This window comes from Papaver somniferum, chromosome 10 (genome assembly GCF_003573695.1).
Source record: "Papaver somniferum cultivar HN1 chromosome 10, ASM357369v1, whole genome shotgun sequence".
NCBI classification, from domain to species: Eukaryota; Viridiplantae; Streptophyta; class Magnoliopsida; order Ranunculales; family Papaveraceae; genus Papaver; species Papaver somniferum.
Window position 1 is genome coordinate 110,537,696 of NC_039367.1, and position 15,994 is coordinate 110,553,689.

General features: G+C 32.7%; 1 pseudogene; it reads left to right on the forward strand.

The window, feature by feature from the left end:
- The first annotated feature begins 10,542 nt into the window (after positions 1-10,542).
- On the forward strand, positions 10,543-13,370 carry LOC113316078 (annotated as a pseudogene).
- Positions 13,371-15,994: the final 2,624 nt, after the last annotated feature.

Here is a 15,994-nt window from a genome sequence, read left to right on the forward strand (position 1 = left end):
AAGGAGCATTGAAATCTGGGGGGTAACTTAACAAACGGTAAAGAAATCAAATTGTAGAAGATAGTGAATCAGATGAAGAACAAACTAATCAGATGATGAACAAACTAATTGAAGAAGAAAGTCAAAATGAATTAGATGAAGAAAGTGAAAGAGATACTGAATCTTCTGAAAGAGGTATATGTTTTAGTTGAAATTTGTATCTTATTTTTTGTATGATGAATTTCTGTGCGAAATTTGGATCTTCGGAATTGGTTTCATGTTTGATATGTTTACATTTATCTGTACGAAATGAATGATCTTCGAATACAGTTTGATATAATTTTTTGTGAAGATATTACTCACATACTTTGTACTGATAGAAAATGAATGTTTTGTGAAGATATTAGTCACATATTAAAATCTGTTTTTGTTTATGTAGAAATCATCAATAAGAAGAAAAATGGTAAACGTAACAAGAATATTAATGTTTCTGATGGAGAAGGTATTAAATCTATGTTTTTCCAATGTTGTAATGTCTCAAGTTTTACTAGTATTCATGTTGATTTATTTATTTTTCTGAAGTTTAACAGTATGTGTGTAATATCTCCACACAAAAATTGGACGTTCTTTACAAACTTTGGAGCGATCTCGTCTTGAATCCATAGAATTGAACGTGCTTTACAAACTTGTAAGTTTTGATTCATGCGTGTTTTCTTAGTTTTCCTTGATAGTTCACTTTCCTTATCTTGTATTTTGGAGTAATCTTGTATGATTGTATATGAAATTGACCTTCTTGTGGACAGGAATATAAAGCTGAACAAGAATCGTAGGGATGAAATTTTTGCAAGGGTATTAACTAGCAATTGGTTTATCCTTAATCAGCTAGTAAAGGTAGTACTAAAATCTCTTCCCTTTCTTTCTTTTTATCTCTATTGCATTATTAATGTCTTATTTTTATTGTTATATACTAGATTCCCATGGTATACAACTGTACTTTGCCGCTATACTAGATTTCATGCATATTTCCTCCACAGATCGAGTGTTGGATGATTGTTCATGTGCTGCAAAGAATAATGATTGTGAAGATTTTACATATATTCTAGTTGTGAGTATTCCCTCCACGGTTTCCAGTTGTGTATATTTTTCGCACATTTTGAAGTCGAGGATTTTTTTATGCACATGAATTTTGCATCTCGATTTTCATACAAAAATGTGTGAATATGCGCTGCACATGAAGTTTTTCTATGTTTTGTATCATGTATAGGATAACTGATGCTAAAACATCTTACATTTAGTATCATGATTTTATTTTTCAATATAAGAATCAACTGAAGAAATAAACTCATTTACATTTAATTGGTAACAAAAACATATGATGAGTAATAAACCAAATGATGAAGAAATCGCAGAAGTAATACCTATACGGAAGTAATAATCATTTAATTAGTATATTTTATGCACATATTAAAGTTGTGCTTGTTTCTTTAGGAGTATTTGAATCTAGTTCAAAAAAGGAAGAAATCTTGAATGGTACTAGCAAACAAAGTTGATTAGATGCTGAACAACTACATGTTAGAAAACATTTAGCAAAGAAAAATACTAAAATGCTCTTGTTTTCTCTTTTTGTGAATTTTTTCTTCACAACTCAAACTTGTGGATGCTTCCTGCACAGAATTAATTGTGGATAAATCCTGCACGCAATGAATTGTGGATATATCCAAAGATGACTTAAGCTTGTTCTTATTGTTAGTCATAAAAGTAAAATGTTTGTATTTGTTTTTGTAGCTTCATCTACATCTACGCCATATAAAACGACTTTTAGTAATGCTTGATTTGCATCGAGTTTGTTATGTAGTTATATAATAAACATAAAAAACTCAGTAATACATCTCTGCCCGTATATGTTGTGTGACTCAACCATGTACTGTTGATGTTAAGTTGTTATATCATAACCTTGAACAAGTAGTTTTCAAAAAAAAAAAAAAATCCAATTAACTCCGTTGTACTGTTTGCAGTCGTAAAAAGCTGCATCCAGAGAATGCATACGAGGAACAATTCTAAATTGGAGAAAATCTTCATCCTTAGTTTTATGGTTTGAAGAATTTGTACGTTTATATGAGTGCATGTGTTGATTTCCTACACATATTCTAGTTGTGAATATTTCCTGCACGGTTTCGAGTTGTATATTTTCGCACATTTTCAAGATATTACTACTACCTAAAAGTACCACTGGCGAGCAACAGAAATATTCACAATTAGGATATGTGAGTAATTTCTTCACAGAATGAATTTTAGTTTATTTGTACTTGAAATGTGCAAAAAAGAGTTGTGTGAATAGTATCTACACAAAAATATGGTGTGAGTAATATCTTCACATGATGAATTTTCAAAATGTGTAAATTTTTTGAACATCTTTACGGTTTTCAGTTGTGTATATCATCACAATTGGTAAACTTAAGTTTGTCACTCATTCTAGGTTTGCAAACTGGAATGCAGGACACCGATGCATATGAGTAAGGAGATTATGGTGAATTTTTGTCAAGGCTGTAACAATAATCATCACTCGAGACTTCTTCTAGCTCCAACTACTATGATGGTTGAGATAATGTATTAATGTTGCTTACAACCGAGGTTAAGTTGTTAACTCCTCATCAATTTTCATCTCAGATATGTAGCATTGTGAAGTTTCAATATCAAAGAGGCAGTAAACTCTAGACGGTAGCAAATATAAGTTGCAGCAGCTGATCATGGAGACTCGACGTCACAAAGTTATTTGGTTAGTTTAGTGTGTCTGTGTAAAGGGAACCATTAGATATACAAATAGAACACGCAGATTTCACACACATGCACTCTACTTTCAGGGTAGTAGTAGTTGTTGTTGTTGTGAAGTGTAATACTGTTAATGAAGAGATGGAGATATTATTTTCGTTCAATCTTCATGATGAGAAATTTCAGTTCATTCATCTACCAACTAAAAGTACCACTGGCGAGCAACAGAAATATTCACAATTAGAATATGTGAGTAATATCTTCAAAGAATGAAAATTTTAGATAATTTGTACTTGAAAATGTGCGAAAAATAGTTGTGTGAATATTATCTAAACAAAAAAATGGTGTGAGTAATATCTTCACAGAATGAATTTTAGGTAATTTGTACTTGTTGTTTAATTGGTACTTGTTGTGCAGATACATGTGTTTTAGCTCATGTAGATTTTTGTAAAATTTCATGTTGATATGTGAAAAATCTGCAGAGAAACAAATGTTTGAATAGTTACTGCAAAGAATAAAACGTGTGGATAAATTCTTCACAGAGTAAATTTCTGCACATAATATAAGCAAGTTAAAAAGAGTTGTAGATACCTTTCAAGTTTGTTTAAGATGTTACGTTCAATTTTTATTTTTGATCCCAATAGTTTCTTCGATAACTATTCAAAAATAAACAGAGAAGAATAGAGTTGTGCATGATCCCTACACATGAAAACTCTGTGAATAATTTCTTCACATAGTACCTTGACATAAAAACCAATCCAGTCTAAAAAAATTAATTATTCCTTTTGAAGTAAACAAAAAAGTAAATTTAACATCTCAGAAACAATAAAAAAAACTATATAAAAATGTAGTTCAAACTAAAAAATTCACTTATAAGCCAAAGTATTTTCCCAATCCATGTCCTCTTCTTCTACCAGTTGTGATTGGAGATTCGCCAGGAGGATCTGGATATCTCTTGTTGTGAAAAATTATCTTTCTACAGTTACCACACATCCGTTTCTTCCTTGGCTTCTCAAAACGAGGTATGTACCTATTTTTTTCTGTCTTCCAAGTCATTTCGTGCAGAAAATATCAGAAAATTCAGTTCAATGCATACTCAGGCATTTTTATACAGTTTGTATAACATGATAATAAGTTTCATACTTACTAGTAAATTCAGTTTTCATACAGTCATACCAGGCTTGATCATTAATCCAGTTTTCACATCCCCACTGGTATAGTTCCTAAAGATAGAAAAATGAAATAAATGCAACAATCTGGGACGGGCCTTGTATCCAGCAATGGATCAAATACAGTTGCAGAAGAGGTTTCTTGCATTTGCAGAAAATCCTTGATCCAGTTTCACCACAGATGAATGAATGTATTATTGATTCGTTGGACCTGCAATACCTGTTTATGCAATAGAATATTCTTAGATCCGGAACCAATATTAAGAATATGTACACAATTTCAATCTGTGCAAAAGATATGCACAAATTCAATATGTGGAGAAAATATGCACATATAAAATCTAATTAACGCATAAGAGATAAAGAATATGGATGATATTTATTAGCTAACAACTGCTTAAAAGAGTATGATAATTTAACCCTAATCAAGTACTAATGGTCAATCCATTGTCCTAACAAAGAACTGCATATTTGAGACTGTTAATTTGTACAGTATGTATCTGTAGTTTCCTATGTGCAGAAAATATTCATAGATTCAGTTTGTGCAGAAATTATCAACAAATTCAGTCTAATGTGTAAATTTAGAAATGGAACAAAATCATAGAGATACCAAGAGGGAGTGGAAACAAAACTTGCTTTAGTCTTTACATAATATATCCATAATTCACTATGTGCAGATAATATCCACAAGATCTGGTATGTGTAGAAAATATCTACAAATCTATTTTGTGCAGAAACATCAACAAATTCAGTCAGATGCGCAGGTTTAAAACGTACCAAAAGGGAGTTGATCTTTGTAAGATCCTAGGGGCTAGTCCTAAAAGCCTAGCACGTAAATCATTTCGTAAATCAAAACATTTAGCAGGACAAGAAAGAAAGATTAACACCTACTAAATACTTAATTATCATTAACTGATGATTTCCTAAGCAACTATTTTGGAATCACCTTCTATGTTTTTTCTAACAGAGACCGAATTGATTCTGCAACTAAGTATATATGGATCACTAGCATAGCACTTAACCCTGAACATTCCAATGACTACAAGATTGTGAAAGAAAAATCTCTGCTTATGTCTTTAATTACTGAAAGACATGGATGCGTTAAATCATGAGGCATGGAAAATAGTTGAAATGCATGTTTCAACTCCTATCTTTGTATGCATGTTTATGATGATATGTCTATATTTTCTACAGAAAATCAGTTGTGTGAATAGTATCTACAAAAAAAAAAATGGTGTGATTAATGTCTTCATAGAATGAAAATCATATATACCTTCAGAAAGTTTCACAAATCACCACAATTGCTTCAATAATCTAATTAATCTCAGCAACAACAATCACCACATTTTACGTCTTCATCACCTCATTATCAAAAATCCACAACAAAAACAATTCGAACTGGACAACATCTCTAGATATGAAAACGACGACCACGAAAGATAAAAGAAAATCATGTACAATACCTGGATACGACACACTATCCTTAGAACCTCTAGATTCAGTAGCCGCATCGGGTCATTTTCTTTCATTTCGTTAATTATCTCCTCAGTTTCTTGGATAGTCTCTACACCTAAAAACACCTTGTGAACAACCATCAAAATCAAAATCAGTATACATTCATCAAAATACTTTTCTAAAATAATTGCAACAACAATTGGAGGCTGAGTCACCCAAATTCAAAACATGACAATTAGTAAAGTGAATTGCAACACGGGAAATAAAAGAGAAAATTAACATAATATCAAAACAAACGTTCTTACCTTGTTCTCTTCCGGTGGTGGATAATTCTGAGTTAGACTATAAAGTGATTGCTTTCTCATCTTATTCAACATGCTTCTTCTTATAATTAAAAACGAACAAGATTGAGATGGAACACGATTCTTGAATATATATGTGTGCAAATTCCAATTATCATTCATTGAATGTGTGCAAATTTCTTATACAGATTGAATGTGTGTAGAAATCCTACATAGATTGAATGTGCGAATATTTTCTACACAGAGTTGAACATTCAAATAAATGTGAGCTTGTAAAGGAACCAAAACTTACAGATAGACCAAAAAATTTACACTATGATGAAATTATTCACACAGTATTATAATATCCTTCCAGTAGCTATGTTAAAAAATTTACCTTGTGAAGAAATTATTCACACGATATATCTTCTTTATATTGTCTATATCCAGAACATTTTCCACTAACTAAAAAAAATTAATCCAAAAAAATTCAATCAGAAACTTCAGGTTATAAACAAAGAAATCCTAACATGAAGGGTAAAAATCCCAAATTCAATCAAATTAAACATAAAAATGTGATTCAATCAATCAACATCATATCGCAACTACTTTATGATCCGTATAAGAGAAAAAAAACCTTTGAATGCATTGCACAACATGGGAACATGGGAATCCGTTAGCATGCCATCTTCGACAAGTACAACTCATAGAATACAACTCCACTAAATGCTTCTTTGGAGGAGCTAATGTATAAACTTCAAACAAACCATCCCCTGCTGGCTTAACCCTGTAGCTTCTACCAACATCCTTAATGGTCTTAATTCTAGTTATGTACAACTTCATTTGAGTATTTGTAATAGGAATTTCATGGATGGTTACCCTAAACACTCAAACTCCCCTTAACCAACAAATTATATTGCCTAGTAATACAAATACAATATTATTGAACAAAAAACAAAAAGTATGAATAAAATACCTTGATTTGCATCCTTTCCCACAACTATCATTAGGGCACCCTTGTGTTTTCCGACAAGAAAGGTAGCATCCAGGATAATCATAGGACGACAGAAGTTAAAGCCATGTATAGAAGCTTCAAAAGATATGAAAAATCTCTCAAACTTCTTGGATACTTTATCAACTTCAAGAACAACTTCACTACCGGGATTATACTTCTTCGCAACATCAACATACCATTGAAAGTCTGAATATAACTTCACATCATCTCCCCATAAAACTTGCTTTCCATACTCAAGACCGGAATAAGCTTGATGGTAACTTAAATCTATCCCATAATCCAATTCAAATATTTTTTGTTTATATGAAGCCTTCTTTTTGTGAGGATCGTGTCTTATATCGTCCATTATCACACTTTGTGCAAACTTACGCTTGCATTTAAATTGGCGAGAATCAGCAGTACCAGCTCCACATGTGTGCTCTTTGTAAAATGTTTTAATTTCAAACAGATATAAGTTACCTTGGATGGATGAAGCATGAAATATCCATTTACAAGTTGTCGTGGCGAACGAAGCACACTATAAAAAGAAAAAATACCTTAAAGTTAAAGAAAAGAAAATTTAAATAGAAGATACAAAATATAACTTGAAATGTGTATATTTCCTGCACATGAAAAAATGTGAATACTAACTACACAGGAAAATACCTTAACAGTATAACGATCAGGAACGCTCTTTATGATTGCATATGAAAAAATATCCTCTGCCAAAAAATAACAAACATAAAAACAAAAAGAAAAAGAAGTTAGCTTTGGATATATCTTTTAATTTGTGCATAGCAGGTATGATCCCATATTAGAAATAAAGTGTTATTATTATCTTCACACATACACAAGTGAATATAATACACTTGTTCTTCATCTGTTTTATTTGGTTTAAGTGAAATCAAATTATTCTTTTCCATTTACAAGTATGATTATTATCTTCACACACACAACAAGTGAATATAATACACTATAAGAAACACGTTAGAAAGTGTGATTAATACAATTGACTCCAATGTGTATTATCTTCGCAAATAAGATATTCTCAGTATGATAGATTAAGATTATAGGTAATTGCACATGTTATCTAATTAGGATGAATGACTAATATCTTCACAAGATTGCAACACTGTTTTTATATTGAAGATGTACAGTAAACAAAAACAAAAATTGTACTGATTCTAAACATCAACAATCAGTTTAAGAGAAACATTTATTTCTTCTCAGTATCAACGATTATGATTTTATATTATAGATCAGAAACAAAAACAAAAAGACGAAGAAGAAGATGATTATGAAAAAATACCTAAAAATCTTTGAAGTCTCCGTTGATTAGAATGAGCTCAATTTTTACTGAAAATCTTCTCTGAAACAATTTCAATCAGCTCAATATAATTGAAAAAACTAATCTGAATATAATTGAACTCCTAATTAAGTATCGAGTCACTAAACCTTGCTCTTCTCTAGAATCGAATCATGGTTTTTCTCTCGAATCGAACACTGAACCTTGATCTTCTCTCGAATAAAATCAGAAATCACTGAACCTTGATCTTCTTTCGAATAAAATCAGAAATCACTAACAATCTCTACCAATCTCGTAGAAAAAATCATCCTCCCTGTTCTCTCTCTTTTCTCGAATTCTAATAAAATCTCGATATGTTTTAAGTTATTAACGAAAAAACAGAAGGAAGGTTATTTTTGGAACAAACAAATTTTTTTAGATGACGTCATCACTCTTTTTTATTATAATGACCCTCCGTATTATTCTTTTGACCTTCTGTTTTAAGTGGGCTCAGAAATTAGAAACTCCTCTCAAGCCCAAGGTCATTAGAGTAATAAAGAGTGAGGTGAGGGTCAAACACTTAATTCCCACTTGTTTTGAATAGGATCGGCTAGTTTACCCTTTCTATTTTGTGGGCTTTTTGCATCAGAACACTATTAAAGAAGTAGGGGAATCAGAGAAATTTGTAGAAATGAGATGCCATTTGCACAATTCTCTTAAAATCTGTCTTTATTATCCAAGAAATCTTCAGTTAGGTTTAGCTTTTGAATCTCCGGTTAGGTCGTTGAAGGATATCTTTAGGCATTGATTGGTTGCCCTATTTGAATTGCTGATTCCTAACCAACAATAGAAAGGAAAAAGTAGAAATTAACATTTAATCCCAAATTTTAGAAACATTCTCCTGTTTGGATAAATTTTTGATGTGGGCGTTCTTTGATGGGGGCATGAGGGACAAATCAGGAGTTGACATGTGTTTTTCATATTAATTGATTCCAACAAATTTTGTTTCCAAAAAAACAAGACAAGTTTATTTTTTGAGAAAATATTGGTTATTTTAATTGTTTATATTTTATCTTTGATATTTTTGGAAGCAAAATTAGTTGAATCAATTAATATGAAAAACACATGTCAATTCCTGATTTGTCCCTCATGCCCCCATCAAAGAACACCCCCATCAAAAATTTATCCTGTTTAATGAAATAAATTAATTGTGGGATAAAATTATAAACTAAATAGGTCATTTAATAATGGTACGGAGGTAGTATAATATTATTTCTTCATCGTAATTCAGTTCATTCTTCATTTTCATCTTCATGGAACCAGCTCTCCCAAGAAAACATCTAAAACCTACTCTTCTTGTGTCGTTGGAATTGTTCAATCTCCAAAGCTAAATATGATACTTAAACAAACACTCGGTTCAACTTGAAAAACATAAATCATTTTCATCAATTCATCTTCATGAAGATTATCAACTCGAAATTGAAATGAAAAGTTGATGAGATTTAGTTTCAGCGGATTTCATCATTGAAGGTGATTTGAAAGATAAGTTGAATCTGTTCTTATCATTTGATTTGATCGCCACTATTAGTTTATCGATTTTGAAATCGATTTTAGAATTTTTGTAACGGTTTCAAAAACCTAATTACTTTGATTTCAGATGATATTTGTTATTTGATTAATGACAAGATTTTAGACTTATTATCGCCTCATGTTGATCTTCCTTCTTATTATGTTCGATTTTATCCTTTTATTATTATTTCAGTAATTGTTGCTTGTTTCATTACCCGTTATTGGGAAAACTTCGGTTGAATTATTGTATAAGGTATAAGGAATTGAGTTGTTTGAGAAGGAAACTGCAGGAATCAAACAAAACAATAGCTGATACAAGGTAGTAAACTAATGTTCCTAGCTTACCTCTAAATTCCAGAACTACTAGGTAAATTTTGTGTGTTGAATTTGTTCCATTTAATCACTTTTCTGAATAGTAGCAAGGTCGAATGGATTTTAAAGTTACATGATTGTGTAACAAGATGGGTTTCAATGTTTCCTTGTAGTGAACGTAATTATGGGGTAATTTTGCTTGCTGGTCTTCCCTGAATAGGTGTAAAACCAAGAGAAATGAAGATCCACCAATTTGTTTCTTATATTCCTAGCACTGTTGTTCTCTTGTGAAGTGGAGAGTGAAGTGTGGTAATTGTTGTATCTCACAATTTCTCCATGTGTTACAATCCTAATTTATAGATGTTTTTTCCTATTGGTTCACTTATTTTTGGCAGATTTTTTCTCAAAATAATACTTCAAATGATTGTTGGCTATCATTTCCATTCAATATATTGGAGATATTCCTTCTTATAGTTTCTTTGTGAACTGTTGCAAGGAGCTTGTAGTCTTATATTATTTAAATGGTTTATGACCAGTGTACAAGAAGGTACACCGCAACATGAGAAAACACTTGGTGTCAACTTAATAAACCCTGTGAAAACATGAGACTACAGTGTGCCGTACTGGGGAAGATAAATTAAAAAATGGGAAAACTGGGAAAGCTCATTATGAAGATTATCCAAGGTTTGCCACTAATGTATGTGGCATATGGGATTTTAGTCCTTAAATATGAATAAAAGGCTTGCATCTCTGGACGGAATTCATGATAGCGCTAAGACCATTGGGGTAGCACTTGATCAGCTGGTGGTTTGTATAGAAAGCTGGCAAAAAAGTATCCACGGAAAGGTATTGATCTGAAATTATTATTCATACTATTTCCACTCCAATATGGCTACAAATAGAGTCATCTGAGGTCCTGAACTTTTTAATGTCTTCTACGATCTGAATCAGTATTTATTAATTGATGTAATTTTCTGTTTCTTCAGCTTATTTCTTTTAGACTTGATGAGAAGCCCTTGTTTCCCTTGCTGCCTATGAAGGATTCTACCTACTTGCCATTGCAAAAGACCGTGATCTCTGGAAACAAGCGAGGGTTTTCTGATGCCATGATGAGTTTTCAGAGGTAAAAAGCACCATGTACAATGAAGGAAATTGGATGTTTCCTGCATCAGGGTCTGACTCTGAAACTGCTCAATCTGTGGCACAAGCAAAATTACATGTTAACTCGGGTGTAAAGTCTGTTCCACTGAAAGAGCACTCCATAGTTGATAATACCATGCTGAAAGATATTACACATCCCAAGGTATCCAGTGATGTCAATCATAATCAAAATTTTCCGGCTAATAGCACTAATAATCAACCCGCTGCCAAGTAAGTTTTAGTTACAAAAAAATGGAGTTTTAGATAAGTGGATTTGGTTTACCATGAAGCTAGTTACCGACCTTACTCACATGACAGGGCCAAGGTCGTTGGTTGGCTGCCAATACATTGGCGACTACTACAAAGACCAGCGAGGAAGTAGATGGAAAATCTGGTCCTAGTGCTTTGTATGTCAAGGTCAGCATGGATGGTGCCCCTTATCTGCAAAAGTTGGACTTGAGAACTTACTAAGAGTATCATGAGCTATCTTTTTCTCTTGACAAGATGTTCAGCTGCTTTATTATTGGCAGATTATTTTGTAGTCTCGACTGCAAGAACCTTAACCTAGTATTTAATTTTTGACTGAACTTTAAAAGCCTTCGTTATCATGGATTATTGATGTTTTTTTGTATGCCTCAGGTCAATGTGGGCCACATAGGGCTCCTTGGAGAGAAAGCAAGCATAAGGATCTTCTACATGGATCAAAATATGTTCTAGCATATGAGGATAAGGATGGTGATTGGATGCAAGTGGGAGATGTGCCTTGGGTTTGTTTTCTGTTTGCTACTTCTTAGGGGTGTCATGAATCCAATGTGAGCATAGGCAAGACTTTTTTAGTAGACATGTTTTCCCTAATACAAAGCAACGCGAACTTTCTAGATTTATTTCATTTTCAGTTGCCACAGCTTGAACAGTTGATTCATTAATCCAAATGAGGTGACTTAGGCATTTTATTGAGTTAGAGACTTGGTAGTGTCTTGAAAGAAATGGTGTATAACACAGAAACACTGAATGCATGTTTGCACACGAAAACATTTATTTTTGAGCTGTGGCATATGCTTGGTCCACTTTGTTCATTTTACGCCCGGTCATAAAACTATCGTCAGCACAAGCTCTAAAACCTTTACAGTAAAAAAAAGAGCTTATTGGTTGTGCGCATCCCATTGTACCATTTCTTTCCCAAGATTTATTTTAGGTGAAATTCGCTGTGTATGACGCCATTGCTTAAAATGACTTGCAGCCTAATTTTAACCCGAATTTAATTTTTATATATATGGGAAGTGGAGTTCCCATCTCTTTCGATAAAAGTATATTGAATAGAGCTCCAATGACAGATAAGTTTTCTGATTTAGCATATGATGGGTTGGATTTTCAATGTGTACATAATTGTACACCTGTTGATTTTCAATGTGCACAATGTTGTACATCTGTTGATTTTCAATGAGCACAAAGTTGTACACCTGTTGATATTTTTGTTGGTATTCTTTCAAATGTGGGATAATGCTGTCGAGAACCTTAATATGAGCAATGTGACAGTTGACGGTTCATACTTTATATGAGCGTATATGTGTATTTTGAATATGGAAAAACAATATTGTACTTCTTAATAATCAGTACAAGTTGCATTCCTAAGTTGATGTCTTGGAATGTTATTGCAGATGTGTGGCAAAAATTAACAAAATGAACCATGGTGATGTCAGTGCTGATGATTTGAAGGAGAGACGGGTGAGAGAAGATCTGATCTAAAAATTAACAAAATGAACCGTGGTGATGTCAGTGCTGATGATTTGAAGGAGAGACAGGTGAGAGAAGATCTGATCTGTTCTTTCAACCTTCTTTTGTAGATGACATCTCGAGAAAAGAGATTCTTTTTCAAAACTTCTGGTTTGGATAACAATTGTGTTATTTTTGTTGTGCAGGCCAAGGCTATGCAGGATCTAGAGATTCAGAACATTCTATCCGATCTAGTCATGAGACAGGTATGTGAACCATCAGTAGTTCATCTAACTTCAAACTTAACTGAGGTTACTCATCATTTGCTAGATTGGTACTTAACTTGCTAGATGATCTCAAGGGGCTCATATAGATTCACATCTAGTTTATTGATATCGAGCTTAGGTATCTGGATACTAATAGATGCTAAGTGAGACGAAAAATGTAGCACCTGATATTCTTTGAGATAATGTTTATATTGACATAGGAGCTTGTTGTTGTGTGTTAATTGGAAGTGTATTTTATGTAAGGCAATACTTGAGCTAAAACTGTTAGAGTACACCAGTTGATTGTTAACGTGTACAAAGTTGTACACCTGTTTATTATTATGTGTACATAGATGTATACCTGTTGAAATGTGTACATAATTGTACACCTGTTTATTGTTAATATGTACACATGATGTTTATTAATACTTTTGTTGTTCAAGTTTAATTTCGCATAAGGTATCAGATTACGTTAATATCGACATTCGGCAGTAACATGTATCTGCAATTTCAGAAATAGGGAACCAAGTGATGCTTTCAACTGTTAGGACATTTTAAGTCATTTTTGAACCCAACAACCCAGCAACTCTGATTAATAATCAGAGTTGATGTTGGTCTTTGTCAAAGTGAGACAAAAATGTAGCACCTGATATTCGCTGAGATAATGTTTTTATTGACATAGAAGCTTGTCGTGGTGTGTTCATTGGAAGTGTATTTTATGTAGGGAAATAGGTAAGCCAAAGCTGTTAGTGTACACCAGTTGATTGTTAATGTGTACACAATTGTACACCTGTTTATTATCAATGTGTTCATAGTTGTACACCTGTTAAAATGTGTACATAATTGTACACTTGTTTATTGTTAATGTGTACATAATTGTACACATGATGTTTATTAATTGTTTTCTTGTTTAAGTTTAATTTCACGTAAGGTATCAGATTATGTTAATATCGGCATTAGGTAGTAACATGTAGCTGCAATGTCAGAAATATGGAACCAAGTGATGTTTTCAACTGTTAGGAAAAATTTTCGATGGTAGCTTTCTGTTAGTTGAAGTATAAACACAATCTTGCATGTTTAAATTGAAATCTCATTATAATGCTAAGGTAAAACAATGTCTTTCTTCTTCGTAAGCTTTCTGTAGGAGCATGATACATAGTAGCTTGAGTTTAATTACAACTGTTTCATTTCATCTCCATGTTCAGCTTTCCTGATAACAAAATGTTGCAGAACAATTATTCCTAGTTCTTGTTAGTTGTTGTTCTTGCCTGGAAAAAGATTCACTCTTTATCCAACATGTGTAGATAGTTGTACACATGTTTATTGTTAATGTGTACTTAGTTGTGCACATGTTGATTCTTTTTGATGCTGACCATAGTTTTTGAATTATGAAGCCCTTGACCTGACATTCAATGTATGATTGCGGTCGAAAATTTGACTTGAATCTCATACATTGGGGGTGACTTATGGGATGACATAACCTGAATCTTGTTTTGTATATGTTTCTTTTCGATGGAATTTACAAAGAACATCTTGACGACATTTATGTAACTGCAGTTTTCTTTACTATCTGTTTTTTTGTTATCTGTACAAAGTGGTGCATGCTCTTTTGTTTAGTATTCGTATTTGAATGCAGACGCCCAGGTAGGGATAAAATCTACAATGTTTTCAACAATCAACTTCCTGCAGCTCTGAAAAAAATTAAAATCTGATAAGCAACTCGCTATGGATAATGTATGAAAAATAATTACTGAAGCAGATGGTCACATCTTATCGCCCCTGAACAAGTATATTGATGTCTCATTGAATCTTCGTTAATTGCTATTAAAGGTCATCCAAAGATAGTAGTTGATGCAGTATTCATTACTTTAACTCATTGCCTATATTCCCTGTCAAACATAGTTACACTAGTGTAAATTAACATTTTCAAAAAAATGAAAATTATAGTCATATGGGTATTCTTTTTGTAGATTTCGGAAAGAGATTTCTGAATATATAAAGTTTGTGAAGAGTGGTTCGAAAGATAAATTATTTTCTTATAATTTATATATTATTTAAAATTGCTGACATCATCATGAGTCACAGTGAACTAAACTGTAAATATTTGGATTAAATTATAAGTAATAAGGGTTATTTGTGTACTTTCCCATATTTTGGACTAATTAATACCTAGTTGACTCAAGCTGTACTAAACCGTACTTTTAGACTGATTTTTGGACTAAACCGTAGTTTTCTCAAAGGCATTCAGCTTCAGCTTTATGATTGCATCTAAACAAAGTTGATATGTACTTTTCTTTGGTCTTGAAGTGTCTCTATGAAAATTTTCATTAGGATCCCGTTTTCGTACCTTTGCCAATTTTATTGACAAAAAGGGGGAAAATTAATATGTAGTTCACACCACAAATACATATGGTTTTCGGATCATTATATCATTATGTAAGGGGGAGTGGTTTTCGTGTTGAGACGAAGTATTGACTAAGGGGGAGTGATACATATCACCATAGTATTGTTGTCGAAGTTGTGATATGAGAACTTTGATGCTGTGTAATAATACTATGACACTGTATAACAATGATTGAGAGCTTTTGTTTTCTCATTGTTATGGCTACGGAACTTCAACAACTATGCTGCTGAACTTACAACCTTTGGAATCATGGGAGTACTTGGAAAAGACGAAGTTTTCGAGTAATGTTGAAGCGCCAAGGAGATCAAGCATGTAGACGAGAAGCTACAAAGTTTTATCTATTTTGTAATCCATATGTATTGATAGTTTTGTCATTAAAATTGACAAAGGGGGAGATTGTTAGAGCACTGCTCGGTCGAACTCGCATGCGTTGATATCTCAAGCATGTTTGTCAATATTAGTGATCAAAACTATATGTCTTGATTTTTAGTTTACTTATGACTAAGTCTCGGTCTAGGATAGTTAAGTACAGTTGAGATCCAGACTCCATGGCGATCATCTTACGAAGACGAAGAACTACTCGAGGAACAAGTGAAACTTCATCCGACAAAAAGGTATGTGGAGACTTGAACTTATCTGTCACTCAAAAGTCTATTCT